This window comes from Ornithodoros turicata, chromosome 9 (assembly GCF_037126465.1).
Source record: "Ornithodoros turicata isolate Travis chromosome 9, ASM3712646v1, whole genome shotgun sequence".
Classification (NCBI taxonomy): domain Eukaryota; kingdom Metazoa; phylum Arthropoda; class Arachnida; order Ixodida; family Argasidae; genus Ornithodoros; species Ornithodoros turicata.
This window is the reverse complement of record NC_088209.1, coordinates 26,005,998-26,028,180: the sequence shown is the minus strand read 5'-3', so window position 1 is coordinate 26,028,180 and position 22,183 is coordinate 26,005,998. Positions and strand designations below refer to the sequence as shown.

The 22,183-nt window shown below is 44.7% G+C and overlaps 1 protein-coding gene and 1 non-coding gene across 8 annotated transcripts in view; one reads left to right on the top strand and one right to left on the bottom strand.

Annotated features, from left to right (window-relative positions):
* Positions 1–22,183, top strand: part of LOC135368464 (cell adhesion molecule Dscam1-like) — a 183,204-nt gene that overhangs the window by 80,186 nt on the left and 80,835 nt on the right. The window lies entirely within an intron of this gene.
* On the bottom strand, positions 7,935–8,007 carry Trnat-ggu (transfer RNA threonine (anticodon GGU)). The gene has a single exon. It is a non-coding gene; the product is annotated as a tRNA-Thr (tRNA).

The following is a 22,183-nucleotide window of genomic DNA, read 5'->3' as shown; positions in this document are numbered from 1 at the left end:
AAAAGGGGTTTATTAAAACTTAAAAATTATAAAAGTTAGGGAGGATGTCTACGTTACGGCGGAAGCTCCGCCTTATAGATATATGGATATATATATATATATATATAGAACGCACGGCCATCCCACTAGTCCCGTTCGATGAGAAATAGGACACGGAGTTTTGGCTCACTTTTTTATGTTTTTTCCTTGACGTAATGGGAGGCAGGAGCAGTATGCGTAGATTGAAATGGATCGCCGTATACACCAGGGATCACTTGGGCCTATATATCAAAAACGTTCTCCAAAGAGGCAAGAGTTCTAGTTTCTACCCTCGCTCTCCTTCCGTGTAAAATCCGACGTCTTATCCTGGATGTCCTCTTTTGATCGATGGACCCCTTGCGGCGTCCCGTCTCCTCCCGAGCTACTTTTCGATTCACGCAACACGAACTCGGCGTACTTGTTCTGTGGGTGGCGCGGTCGTAACTTCGTCGCTCGCGAGAGTGATGGTAAAACACGCCCAGAGACCCAGATGTCCGCGTGTTTCAGGTTTTCTCGTTTTCTTTGATGGTCCGGTCCCTCAGTTTGTGTGTTTTTTCCTTTTGCCTTCTCTGACCGCAAATATGATGAAAAGAATGTGGGCAGTGTATACGCACAGGTAACCGTGAAATGATGATGACCCGTGGGAGGTTCGTTTTTCATGTAGACTCAGAAAATGCCGACTTTCCTTTCTATCGAAGTCGCCTGAGTAGTTCTGTATTTCCCCCTTTTTCCAGTACCTACATTGCCGTACTAGACTTGGACAATTTTTACTGTCCTTGTATGGTTCTAACTTTACGACGACAAATTTGATCTTTTTAAGAACAGTAGCAGTGATATGTTTCGCCTATATATACAGTGAACCCTCGTTAATATGACTCCCGATAATATGACATACTCACTTTATGACTTTTTTGGGGGGAACCGTTCCGCCGCCATGTAAATCCATCTCGTTAGTATGACAATCCGCTTGTCCGACTATGACTGAGATTTTTGTCAGAAGCAGGGTCAAACACAGGTATTATCTTCTCGTTATTATGACCACGTCATATGACCCGCAGAGTACCCCAGGGAGAGGCTACACACATACCACAGGCAGAGGGTGACACGCGTTGAAGTAGGGCGCCAAGGTTTTGGATGACTCCTGATGTTGTTGACCTCTGAATTAATTACTCATAGCGCTTTTCGCGCCAAAGCACTGTGGTGCTTGAAACAGCAGTGACCACGAGACCAGGTCACACTCTGCTGCTGTTGTGCACCTAAGAATGGCCGGAACGAAGCGGTCTCTGAGGTCAGCGGATTGTGCATTTCTTGTTAGTATGACAATTCGCTTTATGACCAAAATCTGCGGGAACGGTGGTTGTCATATTAACGAGGGTTCGCATGATCCCAGATATCTTTGCGGCAGAAAATTGCAGGTCAAATTTACGAGGGTTCACTGTATAGTCGTGTTCACCCCATAAGAACAACACTTTTTAGCCTCGCGTTAAACTTGCTCCTATTCGATGAAATAGCTGGCCGCATCGCTCTGCCTCGTGACCAGTAGGGCTCCGATAACAACGCTATTGGAGATCTACAGGCGGCACCTAGTGCCTTTGCAGTATAATTTGTTCGGCGGAGTAATACTATTAAACTCTACGGACTACATTTCATGCCGTTCTTAATTTGAACGCGGGTGTAGAACTAAAGTATCGCGGCGGCTGACTTTGACAGGTTGTGGTTATGCAAACGTCACTAACGTAGGCGTACTGCTCGCGGCATACTTATCTAAAATATTCAATTAGACAACGTTTATATTATAAAGAAAGCCACTGCTCACAATGAAATATTGGGCGCAGTCCAGCGGTTCTGTCTTTATGGAACGAAGCGCACTAGCCCCTAACGTTTAAACAATTCCCGAAAGACGTCATTGAAAGCCACCCCATTCACCGCAGTGCGGCGCAAGATTTGCAATATCCATCTTTTACGCCACTTTTGCCATGCACCCCATTGAGAGACGAGACATGCCGTTTCAACTTTCAGCCTTATTCTGGTTGCGCAACACAGCGCATATTGCATTTCCCTCAACGTGGTCCAATAGGGCTGATGACCACTCATCGCTGCGAGGAAAGGCATCGGTGCTCCATCTGCCCTTCAAAGTATCCGCAGCAGAATGGCCGGGGATCATGTTTGGAATAAATGGGAAGCGTAAGCCGGTATAAGGACGAAACGTGAGGCCTCGCCTAAACGGCCGTCTCGTGTGTTACGTAAAAAGGGTTAGAGGCACTTCCAGCCGTGAAAGAAGCGGTCGCTAGACGGAAGGTTGTGATAGAGAGATGCCACCGGTAGACAAGTTTGTGCTATATGCAGGCCCAGTTGTGAAAAAAAAAGAAAAAGAAAAAGCAATTGCGCTTCCATATGGCAGGCTCGGAGAACTATGTGTATGTACAAAAAATATGATCTGTTGTCGTATCGACGGTTCCTTTTTCTTTTCTGCTCAAGACGGAGACAAATTAGAAGACGTTATGCAATCATTCGGAAAAAACGAAAAAAAAAAAAAATGAGGCACTGTGAATCCATTCCTGAAGCTGCCCGCTGTCACTTACGTCACTTAAACCGACGTAATTCATCTAGAATTTTTAGTGCGCGTTTATGTAGGCATTTGGGGGAACTTCAGACGATACAATAAATAGTGGGCTTAGATATGAAAAATGTATTCGTTTTAACATATCCAACGAGATCGCCGACTTTACAAAACGAGGACTGACAGTTCGTGCTAATTTATGTAGTTGCTCACATGTGATTAATGCGCGTTATAACGTGCTTGCTTCGTACTCGTAGAAAAACGAACGGATGGAAAATGTCAATGACGTACGGCAGCATTCATGACAGCAATCTCAAGATGTCTTCTGCTATCAGAGGCTTGGAAAAGTAAATCGGAATTTTTTTTTTTCAGTCTCACAGGTACACCTTAATCTTTATTAAAAAAGCACTATACATGCGTGTATATTTATCCATGACATAAATATAGATTTAAAAAATTTAAAAGTTTGGTATGCGGCAACGGAGTGCGATTACATGACTGTTCGCAGCGTGGTATCTTTGAAAACGTCAAGAATATGGAAATCCATTCCGTCCTCATTTTTCGTGCAATCCGCGTTATTAATTCTCTATAAGCTCTCTATAAGCTATGCGGCCATATCATAGGCTATAGCTGTCACTCTCTTCCATTCACGACAAAGACGTGGCAGCGCTGAAAACGTTCACGGAAGGAAAATGAAGGCCGCTTTGCAAACACGCCACTCCTGACCCTAGCACTAAATCTCTCGAGTACACAATGGGTTGACACTAAGCCTAGCGAGAAATTACGCGTACGCCGTGGCCCCGCATGCATTGCTTAGCTATAGGCGGCTAAATCCACTGCATCTATGCGCCGACACAGGGGCGAGCCTTAGACAGAGGTCGTTTGCTGGATTTGGGTTCGGAGCCATGCTCACTTATGCGTTGTGAACGTATGGGAGGAGCAAAGATTAATCGAAGAGAAACCGCGCAGTTCTGGGGCTGGACAGGGAATAAACTGTACTATAGCGTAGCAAGGCGAGGTAGTTGGTAACTGTTCACATTAACCAACAGCAGCAATCCAAGTATACTGACGACAGCAACGCATACACATGACAAATGCTGACTCTCAACTGGCGTACTTTTACTTACAACAGGTTTAAATACATACATACCACCTTTAGGAATTCGTAACAAGTTCTGAACAGGAAGTATATAAGAGCCACCCATGGAACATCACTAAAAATGACTCTAGATGGCGTCTACAGATTTGCATGCGGGTTAATTTTTGTCATATTTACACCAACACTGTTTTATTTGCGTAACAATCGGAACGAAAGAGAAACGAGCTAACATCAACTGCTATTCTTTGAGCACTTTTCGGTCGCCGAGCTTCGTATAAATTGACTAAAAACAAAAGACTCCCAGGAAGAAACAGTGTTTAAATTTAGATTTAGAAATAAAACACTCTTCTTTGTACCTGAAATTCTGAAAGCGTAGCCTCTTAAACCTTCACGGATCCTAATCTTTTACGTGGCTGTTTATCATCAATCAAAACACCGGAAGCCAAGTTATACGAATTTTCGACGAGCGACATTTTAGTGATCGTTTTGATGGTCTTGTCTTGGAGAGAGAGAGAGATACATGATGACGATGATATGGGGATGACTTCCGCTCATTGAGCAGAATGCTACCCCATTGCTATTGGGGGAAAATGAGAGGATGGTGAATAGGATGATGCTGACAACGCTGACGGGCATTGTAGACCGTTGCAGATCAGTAGGCATCTATTGGGACAGGCGAAACTGAAAATTAAAAAAAAAAAACGTGTGTTGGCCGGTACATAAGTGTTGGAGTATCGACAAGCTTGATCCGCACACAGGCTTGCAACACCCGATTCTAGTCCCATCCGAGTTCAATACAATGTCAATCCGAAATCCACATTCCTCGTGCAATATTCAATCAAAGTGCAATAATGGAAGTCCCATATGCTCGAACAACTCAGTTAAGCCGCATAGTACGGAAAGATCTCTTTCCACCGTGAATAGAACGAAGAATGTGTAATTAAAAAAATAGACCTAAAATAAACCAACCTCCCAAATAAACCCAACCTTCCTAAATAACCCAAATAAACCTAAAAAAACAAACCAAATAACCAGAATAAATAAACCAAAGAAACAGAAGCACAGGAAATTAAATCCGCCAGTATCGAAACTCACCCGGCTCTGATATCACAGCACGCGTCGCCGCCAGTGAGGCAGCGCGTGGGAGGTCGCTTACGGCTACCAATGGGAGCTCTGAGGCCTGTGACGTCTGTGCTTTACATGGCCGTGTGTTCCAGGAGCTGCATCTCGCTAAGTACGACACATAGAGGGATACTTCTTTTTTTCCTCAGTGTTCTGGAGTGTAGTACGATGCTGGACCAATGATTACGTAACAAGCTCCGGCGCATTCCTTCCTCAAAGTGAGACGCTGTCAGTGAATGGTACAGTACGGACTTACAGACATGCGCCTAGGTAACCCAGGCACCTGTTTGCAAGTCCGTATGGCACCATTCGCTGCCATAGCGTGTCACTCTAAAGAAGGAATGCGCCGGAGCGTACGTGTTCCGTAAACTTTTGTCCAGCACTGTACAATTCGTGCATGATGTAATGAACCACATCTATCAAAGTCTCACAACCCCTTTTTATTCGTCTTTTTGTAGCATCGAGTAACAATCAAATCATCGTACAGTGGTACGCGGAGAGAATCCTCGCATACAAGCCTAGAAAGCAAAGTTAACGCCATCTAACTCCATACTCTATACTGGGCGCGTAAATCTTAAAACGACTCTTCAATGTATAGGGCCATAAGTCCCGTCTCGAAAATGTGAAATAAGAAACAATGGAAATCAACGCCGGATAATATCTCATCCGTCTCTGCATTTTGAGAGGAAAGGAAGAGATTCAATGTATTATGGAAAGATTTTTGGACGACGCCACTCAGAAAAAACAAAGAAAAAAAACACACACACATAAAAAAACAAGTCAGGCTGAGACTCCCTAGCTATCAAATAACAAAAACACGCTTTTTATTCTTTGTGACGCACAAAGAGACGGACGCTTCCGCTTCCTGAGACGACTACCATTTTGCCGCGATTTTAAGAGGAAATCCAAAACGGATCAGTTTCATTGAAAAGCGATTCGCGCTTTGATTATCCGAAATGCGCTGTCAGGAGATGGCAGGCCTGTTCTTAGTCGCGACAACAAAGCCATCTTTCCCCTTATCGCGGGTTTAAAGCCAAGATGAAATGAAAGTCGAAACCGTGAAACGAGAACTCACCCTAAAAGGCGTCTCTGTCGCCGGGGAAGAATGGAAATACAGAGACACCAAGCGGCGAACGGAAGAAATACGGAAATGGGTTTCAAAATTTCACAGCGAAAAGTTTGGTGGTGAGGTAAAAAGAAAAGTTCCGGCGGAATGTGATTATATCTGCCGGACAGTGAAGGTAGCTAAGGAGTTCCAGTAAAACGTTCCAGCATGCCAGGCACGACCACTTTGAGCTACGCGGATATGATGGATATTTCTTCGTCTAACTTATTTGAGAGGGCAAGGTGGTTCAAATTTGCTCTTAAATTCCACACGGAAGCTCATTGAGAGGTTATTGCGAAGTGTCGAGGACAGGACGTGTTCATGGTTCCAATATCAAAGTGGGCACAAGTTCAAAGAATTGGATTACAATTTCAAATGGAATACTGTGGCAGCTATAGTGTGGAAAGGCCTAAAAGTGCTCGCCTCTCTGCTTTCATTATTCTTTTTTTTTAAGAGAAAAATCAACTTAAGTTAATAACGGGCGGTTGGAACACTTGTGTGGGAGATTCCATCGCAGGTTACGAACGTATAATGTCACTTTTCACATGAAATCAAGTTACATGAACCACGCTAACCCACCCCAACCCAACCCAACCCAACCCAACCCAACCGAAACACTAGTTACCTGCAGCGAGTTCTCACTAGTCAAGGGAATATGGAAAAAGAAGAAATTTCTGAGTTCCAATTTTGATTACGTATAGGAATATGAAAAGAATATCTCCCTCCCCCCCCCCCCCCTCCTCATCTCCCGGTCTCGGTTATTTTTCTTGCTCAAACACGGGGATTGCCCCAGCGACGATCAATTTGAGTAAAATAAAAGAAGCAAAAGTCCTTCTGCTGTTCCGCAGACTGATTGAATCTATCAGGGACAGCCTATTGGAGTCGGGAGAACCTTCTGTACACATGTATGACTCTGGCTCTCTCCGGCGAAATGATGTATCGAGCTTCAAGACGTACCCCTGAGTTTTTCGTTTCCTCTTTCTGAATGTCATATGTACGTTCCGGCTGATTTCGTTGCACCGTTTGTCCTCTAACTGGAATATAATTCGCGAAGAATGAACATGATTTTCTTGTTTGCCTTGCGATAGTGTATGATTGGGCAGTGTACCGCCATAACGGCGGAGAATGACCCAGCTCATCATCATCCCATATATGTGTGTGGTTGTGTGTGGTGCAGTTAGAGACGGGTGAACATTGGTTTATATGACGAAGATACTGGAGATACAAGCTCGCAACTAATTTAATAAAGCGTTGCGGCAACTTTTCTTGGTTCAGAAAAGTTGCTACAATAAAGTTCGCGTGGTCCATTCCGCAGCTGATACACCATTAAACCCAAAGTCATCATCGAAGGTCGGTGGGTTCGAATCTAACCAACGGCTGTAGTGTCTGAACTTTGCTTAAGTTTTTTTAAGTTTATTCATGGTGACAGTGTGGAGCCAAAGCTATATTTAAAACACGCAGTTTGCTATTGTGCGTAAGACAGTTGATGCGGAATACAGAACAGAAGTGCAGAAAGAAATTCAGAAGTGAAGACAAAATACAGTCTTCAGCTGACGTTCCCAGAACAGTCGCCTTGTTGCCAAAGGGCACTGATCGCATAGTGTCATCATTAATCTAGCTTTAACGGGACATTTTGAAGGTGTGGACTGGAGTTGGAGTTGGACGGACTAAAAATAATACGGAGTGGACTGATTTTAAGACTACAGCTGTATTTGATAGAAAGTCACGTGTGGATATGAAAGGCAAGATTCCCACAGCAGAACGAGGATCGTTGCAACGGGAAATTATTCGAGATCGTGAGTCTGAAAGTTGCTGAGCTAAAGATGGAAACGTTCGCTGGTCAGAATCCTTTTTCTGGAACCAACCGCGGTCCCGCTTAGCGAAGAAATCGGCAGAGTTGTAACTGAAGGGATGGCTTTCCCGCAATATGTGTCCTTGTGAGGTGAAAGCACGCTTTACAGGCTCTCGCTCCGTCACAGGAAAACCGAACGGCATGTTCACGATGAAAGATGAAACTCACTGAAAAGGTTAGCCAGCTGTAGGACTCGAACCCACATCTTCTGGATTACCGGTCCAGGGCTCTACCAACTGAGCTAAGCTAACACGCCTTCTCAGCGACTTCTAGGGTGCGTCATCTGAAGGGACGAACCAGTCACTCTCTCTCACTCATCCTCTTTTCACTCTTACATTTTTTGCACACGCATACACACATGTTCACATCCGGTTTCGGTTTCACGGTGACGTAAGCATGACGTAAGCATGACGTCACCTACCGTCACCTACCGTCAAGATACAGTAGCCCCACGGTCACCAGAAGAGTGTGCATGCTAAGTAAAGGCGATAGATGGTTGTTTTGAGATATGGTACAACGTAAACAGCAAGTTTTGTCTCGAATTGCTTACTTGATGTTACTAATAGCGACGTTAGAGTAGCAAAAGTGCCCGCTAAGAATCAAATGTAAATAATCGTCTGCGAATTTTTATTGTTTTACTGCGAATAGTTTTTCTGCGGTTACGGTGATCGTCATCAGAAAGCGTACGATAGCGTAGCTCCGTTCTTGTTTCGGATTCTCGCTTTCGGCAAAGCACAAACAATTCCCTGTCGTGCCCTTTCCCAATTTCCCTGTCCCCGCTTTCATTTGTGACTCCTATAAAGAATAGCACACATTCTCTATCGCACGTTTGGGACCATTTAGTGGAAATGCTTGCCAACAGAAATTATGAGCCTCAAGTTTCTTAATCCTTTAAATCTGCGTCTGTACCGCCCTCTTTTCTCGGTTTTGTTCAAGAATAAGAGGGAGAGAATGCAAATTAATTAGCGTCCTGCGAAGAACCTTTAACGACCATGCAGCAGCGAACGACTTTTGAAACGACTCTCCGGACGACCGTTAGACAGCGTTCGGCTCTTACAATTTGCTGCAGGGCATTAAGGCAAATTTTGCCGCGGAGCGAAATGCCCTTCGCAATGGTTCGCCTTATGAGAAACCCCCCTTAAAAGCGAAATCATGTACGCGATTCTGATTGGATGCATTTTGTCTTCTCGCCCTGACGGCAATGAACCCTAAGTAGGCTAAGCGTAAAGTTTTCTCAACCCGCCAGTGTTCGGTGATGTTCGCTAATGAAGTGAAGCACGCGATGGACGAGGAGTACGTGAAAGAGTTATCGACCAGGCAAATGTGTTCGGACATGCGTGTCTATCGACTGCATCGTCTTCAATACTTTATCGTTTATCCCCACCAGGGCGGCGCTTCAAGTGGACGGTGATGCGAGTGGTTGGTGCGAATCTTTGGTAAAAGAGACTTTGCGAGTCTTTGGTTCTCAGGCTCAGTTAATACTCCTAAAACCGTCCTTATTTGGAGATAGCCTGCATTGTGGACTTCATTTAATGCTGCGTAGCGACCTCTCTGAATCAGTCTGTTCACGTATGTCACGCTGAAGACTGGGAGGTGGTAGGTTCGAATCCTACCACCGGCTGTACTGTCTGAGGTTTCCCTGGGTTTTCCGAAGACTTTCTGGACGGATGTGGGCACAGTTCACCCTGAAGTCGGTCGCTCATAGCCACAGTTGCTTCGCGGTGCTAACACGAAAAGAAAAAAAAAACGTATGTGCCTACTGATTAGAGCGCGGCCGAAGAGGTCAGCAACTTGGTGGCACGGCTCCCACTGACCCACCACAACGGCGTCGCGGGTGGCCGTACTTGTCTCGCGGCATAAAGCCACAAATTAGTAGTATCATTGATCACTGGTATGACATTTGCTGAGCTGTCGCATGCTTTTTGTCATGCGAGGCATACAACGCAATCAAAATGTAAAATTATTTCGAAACACATATCGTCTTTCTTTACTTATAATTCATTTCATTCCTTTCATCGTTCGGAGACACTGGCCCCGCTTCACTCTTTTCTCTCATACTCGTAAAACTTCCACGACTTATCTTTTCACCATCATCGGCGATACCTATATATGTCAGTGGAATATACATCCAACGTCAAATCTCAACAACGCTAAACACTGCCAAACTATCAGCTCCGAACTTTATCAGCCGAAAATTCCCAAGACAATACATCTCGAAGCGATCTAGCCCTAAACAGAAAGAGCCACAAAGGAAAAAGAGCAGCTTCACGTCCTTCGACATACCATAGGAGACGAAACACGCCGCGAGGCATCACAGCGATAACGAGACATCTCTTCAGCAGAAGGAGAACCCTCACCGTCCTCCCAGGGGGCTCAAAGAGCTAGCGGGGGGTTTCAACGCCAAGCCACGCCAAGCCGTGCCAAGCCGCGAAACGAGAACAGAGATTTACGGGCTCGTAGCTTGCGACCACGCTTTTTCACGACGTTGTAAATCTGACCTCGAAGGCCAGGTTTACGAGAGATACACGTACAATGTTGGCGAGGCCCGCTGTAGCTATCACGATAGGACAACATTCGCGTCGATGCTGGCTCTGTTTACGTCACGGCCAGACCGAGGGATATCTCGGGAATGCGGGTGATGTACGCGAATCATGGCTCAGCATAGATGGGGGACAAGATATACGGGTTTCCTTTTTAGTGGCGGCCTGATTTAGGGTGATGAGTTGTGTTTTTGGCGGTGCAGGGTTGGAACGTCGTATGTCTACGTGTGCAGTCGGCACGTAGTTACGGAAAGAGCTGCCTACTCGTCAAGAAAGTGACACGCTTCGAGGTCGGCGTCAAAAAGCGAACACCTACTTAACGTGGAGTTGCTGAACTCTGGATTATTTCTTATTACACGCACAGCGTTGAAGTTAACTGCATAAGTACAAGTAGAGTATATTCCTTCGGCATCATAGAAAACACCGCAGACACGGGAAGTTTCCCAACGCGATTCTGATTGGATGCATTTTGTCTTCTCACCCTGACGGCAGTGACCAGAGTCGTGTGCTTGACAACGGTGTGAAGAATTTGCAGCTTCCAGAACAACAACAACAACAAATAAATCGTGACTATGACCTGGGGTGATTCACCACTGGAGAGCAGTACACTACCCCATTACACGCGAAACATTAGATGTGAGATACGAGAATGAAGTTAAAATTATGTGCAAGTTATGATCTGTTGCAGTGAGTTACGAAAAACCGCTCGTCTTTCATATACATTGCCGGTACCCTATTCTGCTATTTTTCTTTACCTGTCGATGCATCGGTGATGCTTTGAAATTAACTCTAGAACGCATATTTACTATAGACGTAACGACAGATGTGCATGCTACGCTTTTGAAATTATTAAAACGCAGCGATATAAATATCGTGTGACAATAAGAAAACAAGCGTGGCTAAATAGGTGGCATAGGCCATCTAAACGTTAATAATGCAGCGTTTTCCTTTAAAAAAAATCACAATTGATCCGTGAAGTGGCAATTTTACATACAAATTTAGCGCATAATACCCCTTCCCGTAGATTAGCACCGAAACACTCTTTTTATTCATTTTAAACCCTGCGCTTTACTTGTAACCCTGTACTTTTGTGTACGTACTCTGCGGCATCCATAGCTGTTGCTAGCACTGCAGAACACTGACGTTTCGCCGAAACTGATCCCGAAGCCTGTCACTTTCCTTCACCGTGCTGAAGAGCCCCAATTGAAACGAAGCGGCTATCCGCAGCAGGGTTCGTGACATGCTTAGAGAGCAACAATTAAATTATGAATGATCACGTCAATGTAAAAAGCAAAACACATTAATGCGGATATGTAAATATAATGTAAAAATAAACGTAACGCCATGACAAATCAGTTTCTTGTAAATAAGAAGCTGACTACACATAACCAACACTGCCTCGATGTATACCTCGTTGCGCCATCAATTATGCAAGCGAGCGTCTCCCGTAGCACAAGCGTTCATAAAAAAAAAAAAAAAAATGACCGTGTTTGTTGCGGCTTCTTCCCTGTAGCTTGTATAATGAAACTCTGAAAGATGTCGGTTGCTGCTGTTGCCTGCGTGTAATTAAGGTGAGACTATCTCTGTTTTCTCGCGTCAGTGCCTCTGTAAATGCGATAATTGCTATTTACGCCAGTGGCCGCCTGGGGAACCTCAAAGCTGGTAGGCGCAACAAGCAAACAAAAATAAAAAGCAATGGGGAGCAAAAGAAGGAACGCGTTGCGGTTTACTGATTCTAGGCTGATTTTCTTCTCTCTCTCTCTCTCTCTCTCTCTCTTTCTCTCACGATTTCGTAGAGACCAACGCTATGCAGAGTGGCCTTCTGCAAAGTTATCAGATTTTTTTTTTTTTTGCAGACCATGAAGCATTATCATGTGAAACAAAACTAGTACTGATCGAAAAAGAAGGATACGAATCTTTTTACGCTACAAATGCAATTATAACTTTCTAGACGAACTTCGTGTAGTTTCATTGGTTTATGTTAAGCACCACTGCCACCAGTTTCGCTACGCGGAAAGTGAATTCGAATTGCAGAGCAGTTAATGCGTGCGGACGATAGCAGCAACAAGAATATAATGTAGAAAAGAGGGCTAGTTGTATAGTTTGCAGCCTTGCAATTACCACTTAGTCGCGGTTGTACTCCAAAACTGGTTTATGTTAATGGCTTCACACTGTTTTTCAGAGAACTACTTTCGTTACCAGTGGGCTCCCACGCCCGTGCGATTGACGCATCGCACATATGCTCCTTACTTGTCTTTGCTTGTGATACTTAGCCAATTGAGCGTCGTCCAAATCGCGACGATTCTGTGAAATAATGTAATGCCCCCGTAGTTTCGAGACAAGGAAATAAATATATAGCGAATGTACCTGATAGCTTCATATGTTCGGCCATGGTGTCTTAATCATCGACAGTGACATCATTTGTGAATGGCATTCTTTTTCTTCGTGTAGCTCGACGCAATACAAACGAATGAAGTTCGGTGCGAATGTCATTCAATCTACCGTGTGACACGGGTGCAGTCCTCTGACACCGAAATTTACTCCCCAGCAAACCACCCAAGCAGCACAACGTCTTGGCCCAATCTTGGCCCAATATGGGGCCGAGATGTTGTGCTACTTGGGCAGCTCCCGTGGCATAGTATATCAAATGACTTCAGATGACTCCTTCCCACGTCGAGACGCGTGGGTTCGAATCCCCGCACCGGCTGTGCTGCCTGGAGTTCTCCCTGGGTTTTCCGGCAGGCTTCCAGACGAACGTCGGCACAGTTCCCCATGAAGTCGGCCCAGGGCGCATACAAACCCCCCTGTCCCCCACTCCTTCCTGCTGTCCCTAAACTTCGCAGAAATATCGAAATTGTCATAAATTCGTGGAAGGCACCTGGTGCTGCAAACGACTAAAATTACTCTTTCTCTCTTTTTTTTTCCTTCGAGTATAATTTCGGTCAAGCCAGTACTTGCCCTGCGGCATGCTGTACTTGCAAAGCTTTCTGCGCTAGATACAGATATTATACGATTGATCCCGGCGGAATCACCTATACGCACAGAGGGCGGATGATTGCGCCGTGCACAGCCATCTACGCAAGAGTGAGTGCTCCACTCTAGTAAACTGTTTTAGGAAGTCAGGAGGCAGACTGCATTTGCCGCCCCGTCGGGCCTCTATTGATTTCAAGGGGATTCTGTTTGGTTCAGTGTCTCTCTCCAGTGTCTCTCTCATTGCATACGGTCATGCATGCCTTTGTGTGCCCTTGTTGTACGATACAGTCACAGCGTTTCAAATATGTAATTGCTTAAAGGGGCACTAAAGTGCAGTATTTTCTCTTCGCGATATGAAAGGTTCCGTCATCATGACAATGGTGCAAAAGGAACGAGATTCACCCGTTGCGCCGTTTGTAATTGAAACGTGAACAAAGGTGCCAGTGTATGAGGTTCCTCTTTCCTTCCTCCGAATCGGCGCAAAACGTCAAGGGTACGTCACACCACGCGCATCCAATAGACCTCTGCCCGAGAAACGTCATCATGACGTTGGTAGACAGACTGAAACCGAAACAAATCGGAAGGGGAGGGCTGGGTTCCACAAATGGGTACTTGCTCGCGCGGCCTTGTTCGCCCCACTAGCTTCGAGCGTAGTTCAACTCTACCAAATTGGTGGCGCTATCGAACGCTATGGCGTCATTTGTTTACAAACAGGGAGAGATCTATTTTCAAAGGAAATATGTTGCGGGTTGGTGGTGGTGGTGGTGGTGATGGTAGTGCTGAAATATATTGCGGAAGCTGCCCCTTCCCGAATTTCTTTTTCCAATCAACGCAGTGTGAGGGGAGCTCAGGTAGTAGGGATACACCTCGCCGCACGCATATTCTGTAGTAGCGGAAGCTTTCGCTATTACCGCCATACAAGGTAACAGGAACAGAATCAGCGCACCAACGTGATCAAACACACATATTATAGCCGAAGCTCGAAACACGAAACTTTACGAAACGGAGGCTACACAGTCACCGCGAGAAGCCCTACCAACTGCGAGCGGCGCACTGCGGTTCAGATCGCAGACGCGTGCGCAACAGAAGCTAGGGCAGTGCCGAGACGGTTATAATAGCGCCGGCTAATGCCGTTATGCCGTTATGTGATTATGAAGTCCATCTCTTGTATTGTACGCTCCACAATGCTATTCGAGACAAAAAATACGGTTTCTAATGAGACAACTATCGAAAAAAATCCACACGTTATCTTCACTGGCGGATGGGACATTTCGTCATTCCGACTTATTCATTCGTCACTTTGGCGTGAAACTCCTCATTACACACACCTCACAATCAGTGCGCATCGCGAAATAGCGCGCACTTGTTGTTGTTGTTGTTGTTGTTGTTTTTAAGTGTTGAGAGAGGTCAGCCAGTATTTGGCTTGCTACTATTCAAAAAGAGAGAGAAAGAAAAAAGTTCAGCCGGACCAAAAAAAGAAACCTTCACGCACTTGTTATTCTTCCTGAGTTGCATTGCGAGTGTATTCGAAATAATGAGCCCTGAGTACAGAATATACCTGCTTCCAGTAGGCTAGGACCACACACCGACCCCTGCGGCAGGGACCGACCCAAGCTCACCGGCCCAAGCTTACACGTGGCAGGGAAGAGGGGTATGCGAGGCTAATGATGAAAAGAACAGGGAGAAAGAGAAAACAAAAAGAGTTTAGAACAAAGCACCATAAAACAGGTGCGCTGGTGAGGTGCTCTTGCGTACCTTGTAGTATTAGAATTTGCACGAAATGATGCGCCCAGATTTATAGGGCAATTTTTGGCGGTGTTCTTTTGTGGCAAGTCTCTTTCTGAAACGCTATTAAATTTTAACTGTGAAAGCCTTTTCATATTTTGTGAAATCGTTACTTTTTTGTCTGCATTGTTACTGTGGCGGTTAAACAATTTCACCGTAGCGCAAACATAGTCTGCGATCACTATGGTTGCTATGGCACTGTCACATGGTCCTCTAAAGCCATGGACCATGGTGGTTGGCCCTATATCGAGCTGCTTAGGTTTGCTTATGACATTAAATTATTACGCACGTTATACACTGAATCATGTAAAACCGCCATTTTAGCCATCTACATATCACGAAACATTATTTTTCAAGTTTCCTTTCTACACCTACACACGCACATCGTTCCCCACAGCCCGCAGCCATTTCCACAGGCTACATATATATAGTGCATCACATAACACACGAGGAACCAGACGCCGCGCGCGACATAATTAAATGTTGTAGAGCTAGACATGCAGTGGAGTGTGATCATTTCCACACTTTGCGTAAGTAGGTGCAAATATGCAACTTATGCGACGTTGATATAGCAGAGCCGAACGGCCGAGTGAGTTATTAGATCTGCGTTATTAGAAGACTCCAAATCGGTGCAAAAACATTATCGTTCTTCGAGGGCTGTCTGCCACATCTGCGAATGCCACCCTTTATTATCCGCAAGGCGGCATCCTGCAGAAAAATCCACCTAAAGATCGGCTTCGCGAAGCAGCTGAAGCGGTCAAATCCTCAGCACGCGCGTGTCAGACGGGAATACGCGAAAGTTATGGAGCTTTCGTAGTTTGGGGAACGTTTACCTTGGTGCGTAACCGAAGCGAGAGTTGCGGAGACACTTTCCTATTTCGCAGGCGTCAAATTTAAAGATGCTGGTTGCAAGCTGTCGGATGTCATAAACAGGCTTGCAGACGGGGCTTTTAAGTTGCCGGTCCGTGTGTGGGCTTGATGTTAATTACATAGACAATGATTAAAACTTAATGTGTCGTTTTCAACCTGCCTCGCGGTGTGCCATAGAAAGTTTGCCCTGTTTAATAGTTTGTGGCAGCCTCCGGTTCTGGCGACGTGAGTTTGCTCGTTTTCTGTCTGTTCGCGAACTATTCTATATTAAAGAAAGAATATTAATCTTTAACATCAAACAAACGTTCTACGGGCCTAAGCCCAATGGCTTGTTTGGCTATTGCACGGTATCGACAGTACATGCAAGAAATACATTTAATCTACATAGGACCAACTTATGGAGCGTGTAAACCTACTCCCATTTATTATTATGAAGCTAACATACATAGAGCAAGGTACTTACAACAATGAAAAATACCGTTGTCGGAAAAGAGGAAGTAAAAGACAAAGAAAGAGAAACGGCATAAACTAGCTAGATACCTCATTCATAATGATACACATCTATCAGATAACGCTTCGGTTGTCGTTGCGACCTTATTCTGATTCCGTGGAATACAATTTCATTAATTGCTGCTCGTAAACGGCGACGGAATGTTTCGGTATGTGGTATAGTTGCGAGGAACGACAAAAGTTTTGCTCACAGTATCGTATCTCGCGCTTGTGTGGGGAATTGAGCTCTGTAACAGTTGGGGCCAAAAACGTGCGGTGTAGCACGTAGCAGGATATTCAAATAGATTTTGAAGGTTTGGAAATTGAAAACAGAGAAATAGACAAGAGATTTCGTATCAGGTTCTTACCAGTAACCTTGGAATCAGTATATTACGAGATATATGTTAAACAGATGCCAAAGTTTCACTATTATAAGGCTCTCGTAGTTGGATTATGATGTTGATGTTGGCGAAAAATAAATAAAATGGAGTTGGAAGCGAATGCAAGACACGCTCTTCGCGAAGGGGATACGGTTTTCCTGACCAGAACAGCGGTTGTCGCCTTGTCTTTTTCTGTGTCTGTTTACATTTAGACTGCTTGCCCAGTACGTCTCTGACCAGACAGATGCTTAAGGTGTCCACCGAAAAACACGCGTGTACAAAAGCGCACGCGCATTCCCCCAACAGCAAGAGCAGGATACATTCCAGCAGGTACCCGTCCAAGCGATAACGAGTGCGTTTCCACGAGCCCACCTGACAGCAACATTTGCGAAGCAAACACGTAGCACATTGCAGCACGTAGCACGTAACACATTGCAGCAACGTTAACGTTAGGCCTGTTGCATTAAAGAAGACACGTTCGGATATTATCTTTCCCTTCTTCCCTTTATTATTTCTCCAATGTGGTCTCCGTGCTCTGCATCCTTCCGATGAGCGCGTCAGAGTGGCAATGAGCGCTCTGTTATGGGTCACGCCAGAGAGCGCTGATGAGAATACGTTGTTGGTCCCTATGCCGGAGGTACTGGAGAATGTACACGAAGAGGTCTGCTCGTGCAATGGGTGGTCTTTGGCGCACATTTATCTCCCATTATTAGAAAGCAGGAACGAGCAATGATATATCCGTGGATGAGGGGAGAATTCCGGGCAGTGATCTGGTGGTGCCATTTTCTCGCTGTAATGCGGTTATACCATGTTTGTGTACCGTGGTTTCGTTTTGGTTATATTGTGCGCGAGTAGTATATCATCGTGGCATGGAGGCACGGGTGCTGAGTTGACCGTCCGTGTTAAAGGTACGGTTGGAAGCAGAAATATACACCTTACGGGATGGGTTACGATTGCGTATCTACGGCAACTTGTGAATTGAACAATCGATCGTGGAGCGTTGTTGCCTATATATGCTAATGTCATGCATACGAAAGTGGTAACTAAACTAGATAACTTGTTTGACATTCCGAGTACTCCCGCACGTAACTGCATAGCAGCTGTATTACAACTACATGTAATAAACATATCAACTAAAACAATTAAAGTTAGTAAGGAAAAAATGCTTTTCTCTAACAACGGTGCACGGTTGAAGTCAAGCCAACATCAACAACTCAACTCAGCGTCTCAACCTGAGAAGAGAGAGTGTACAAGTCGAACAACAAGCGTATTACACTAACTTCAACCTTAAACGCAGCACAACTATTTGTGTTTGTTGAGCGTGGCGGAGTTTTTCCCAGCTGTATGACCACCCGTATGCAAGTTGCGATATCTAAATACTGCTTTCAATGCATAGATTTCGTGGTGAATGCCAAAGTAGACGCGGAGTTTAACTGAAAAGAATACTCGCGAATTAGTCAGTTTAGCCTGCAGGTATAGATATGGGAATCCTTTCCAAAAATCAGATTACGCCATGCCTGCAAATATGTGGTACGCTTCTTTAATGCCTTGCGCAAACAGATCCGCATCGATATACTTACACTAAAAGGTTTGCCGAACCATCTAGCCGTTTGTGTTCCATGATCCCTTTGTAGCATTGTGCTTAGTACAATCGATATGCAAAGTCTTTCTCTCCGACGTATGTCTTTGTTGCGATAACGCTTTCAAAAGACGGGCTTTCGCAGTATTCGTGGGACGAGCCCGACACCAAACGGGAAGTACATCCAAGAAAGAGCTGTCTGCCACCAGAGAAACAGGCAGAGACGTCGCGCTTTCGAATGAGGGGCGCATACATCGAGGTTTCGATATCACGTGTTATCTTCGTGCGTGCTTGAAAGAGAGAGTGATTGAGAGCGAACTCTCTGGCAATGCCACCGTTTCGGTGAAAACCAGAGAACGTAGTGTTGCATCCATGTCCCACGTTGGTACGCATGTTTACAAGATGCAATTCAATTCAATTCAATTCAATCTAATTCAATTTTTATTTCCCTTTCAGTTTTAAGTGGAAGGAAAAAGCCGAGGGGGCATGACTGAGGCTCCCCTCCCAATGTACAGCGTACCGCAGCAATGAAAATATGCAAAATCGCAAAATTAATTAATAAATTAAAATAAATTAATTCAGACTCGTATTACCGTATGTAACCAGACTTCTTCAAGAAAATGCTAATATAGTTTTGACAAGCTTTTTTAAATACTCCATAAAATAGGGCTGTGCGAATAGTGAAATTTTGGTTCGAATCGAATACGAATAGAATATTTATTTCTTCGATTAGTACGGCTTAGAAATATCTTCTGTCAACATTCACATAATCGATAATCGATCAGCGTAGCCATTGTCATATTTCGGATGTATTCCAATAGCTGCTGCACACCTTTGAGTGCAGGGAAACTATTCCACATGTAATGGCATTTTGAATTATTGAGAACAAGAAATAGCTTGTCTCTGAGACTGAATTGTAACGGTAAACTTGCATAACTTCAGGACAGGAAAAGAAAAAACAAAGGGAAGATCGCCAGAAAGCCTGTGCAGTTTTTCAGTGAACGTGCTTTTCTTATCATATGAAATAATAGAGGTCGTGCAAACAACAGAAAATGTAAAATCGGTTATATCTCATTCATAGCTTTCAGTAACAAGTGGCCGCAAACTTACTTCATAACTCGTTTGCTTCTATTAGTGACTTTCCGCTGGCGGCAAACTGAATGACATTCCCAGCGAATGACAGCCGCATCGAATGTCATTCGTTTGTCTTGCATCGAGCTACACGAAGAAAGAGAATGCCATTCGCAAATGATGACAAAGATGATAAAGACAATAGACCAATAAAACACATGACGACTACATGTCCAACACTTCAGCGGCAATGGAGCGAAGACGGTTTAGAAAAGTTCAGTGTCAGATGCTTGAATCAGTCTCCCAGCTAAATTTTACTTGACGTTTTTAAACTGCAGATTGCAGGACACCTCTAAACAAGCATTAATATTTAAGACGTGCCAGTTTGTATCACAAACACGCACTTATCGCATGTGTTACCGTGTAGAAAAACAAGGACAGTCATGCACGTCTTTACATTATATTTTTGTGTCAGCACCGCGAAGCAACGGTGACAACTGTGACCCCGTACAGACATACATCGTGAGAATACAGTATGAAGGTGTGGGAGAATATGGGCGGGGGGTATGCGTCCTGGGCCGACTTCATGGGTGACTGTGCCGACATGCGTCTGGAGAGTCTGCCTGAAAATCCACTGAAAAAACTAGAACAGCACAGTAAGTGGGAAGATTTGAACCCAGAACCTCAGTCTTTTCAGCCCGACCTTGGAGCTATATTACCGATGAGCAAATGCTCACTCTAAGAGAAAAAGGATGTAATTTCACTCTCTTTAGTCTCTTTCGCGACTAAATTGCTCTCATTGCTCCCCAAACTACCTTTTCTTATTTTTTCCCCTCTTTGAGTGCTGTATTCAGTTGGCGACGCTGCTGGTTCCTCACATTTCACACATACTGTTTGCAGCGCGGAGATAGCCAGCTTTCCTAACTCGCGAATAGGGCCCGAATGTTTGTGTACTAAAAAGGCTAGAAACAGTCGGGCATTTGATCCCCCAAAAGCATCAAAATAGACAGTAAAAAGATAGGCACGTTCCCCTGTTGATGTATATTGACTTTCTTGTAAAGCCTTTCACGATATGCGATGCTGGTGCTTGCGCTCGTTTAAATAATATGATATTATATAAGCTTCAACTTCATATGATTCCAAAAGGGGAGATCACAAAACACAGCAGACAACACGTACAAGTTCCACTCCTATAGCTTCAACTAGCTTCAGCCCCTCGTAATACTTGTACACATGGGGCTGATCCCACGATGGCACCACCACTTTTACACTGATATTTGAGCCGCTCACTGTCCTGAAAGTACACTATAACGAATCATGTTTTCAATATCCCAGCCAGCCTTGAAGGTTTGGAAACGGCAAGAACGGCTGGGTGTCCTAATATGTCTTAATGCTTTCTATCTCCAAAGTACCGAACAAAACCAGAGTGCCTCCAGCTGCCGGAATGAAAGCAACCCACGTTCGTGAATAATAATAATAATAATAATAAAAGTATTATATCATTGCGCACGGTCCTAATATGGCACACTTACGACGCTTTTATCGTGCTCCGTGGTCGTCTGCGCAAAGCGTGTCGCACCGAAAATGGATTTAAAAAACATGTTTAGTTTTTGTGTGCAAATATACATTACAACCACCAAGAGGGCGACAAAGCGGGCCTGGCAAGGTTAAAAAAGGCAACTATGGAATGAGATCGAGAAAAAGGCAGGTAAACTGGCTAATGTCGCGTTTAGGCATTTTTAGGCATTTATAGGCGAACGCCTAAGGATCCGGGCCCTACTCACGAAGATTATCCCCCTTAATTATTTCCAACCCTTTTTTTTTTCCTTTGGCGTTCAACCCGTTCATTAATGTACAGCAATCTAACTCACTCTGGTAACATGGACGATCATCACATAGCGACGCGTTCATCTCAAGCGTTTCCACAGCAACAGCGTCACGTTTTGGGGCTCCCCGCACAGTACCTTCCCATCTCGTTTCCTTGCTTTTCCTCTATAGTCATGTCACTGTAATCGCTATCGGCTCTTCCATTAGACACGATACGGGACCAGGGCTAAAACGAAGCGAACATCCATCTCCCCCTGGCGAGATTAATTGCCTGCAATGCGGGCAAGCGAACCCAAGAACGCGCGCTATGTGCCTTCGCTGCCCGTCCAGGCCTTCTGCACCTTCCTTTGGCCAATCGGGTTTTGGATCGTCATTCCGAACGTCCGTACACAGTCCTACGACGCAAAGTATTGCTCTTAACCGGAACGTGTTCCGGTTGTCAAATGAAACCATTTTATTTTCGGGATGGAATTCGCTTGGGATACCGCTGTGCCGGATAAGAACGATGGGAGGAAAAGGTATTCGGACGTTTGAGTTAAGGTGAAGGGTTAGGGCCGAGACGGATGTTTGTGGTTATGTCTCGAGGGTGGATGATGTGTTTAAGGAATTTTGCGGCATCGTGCGACACTGATCGCACATTTCGTGCTAATTGCAGCGTTGTGCCATGGTTTTCCCATATTCTAGCTGCCTCTAATACATTGGTGAGAAATTCCAAAAGCACCACCTGCTTTGCATATTAAAACCGGCAAAACACACATAATATAGTGGATGGCACTTGTCACGTCTACTATGGCATTGTTCAATCGAGCAGCGAATGGCTTATTGTTCTTTAATATTAGGTAATTCTGTAATAATAGCACTACCTTGCGAGGCTGCATATTGAAACAAATAAACATAAAAAGCGCCTGCACTC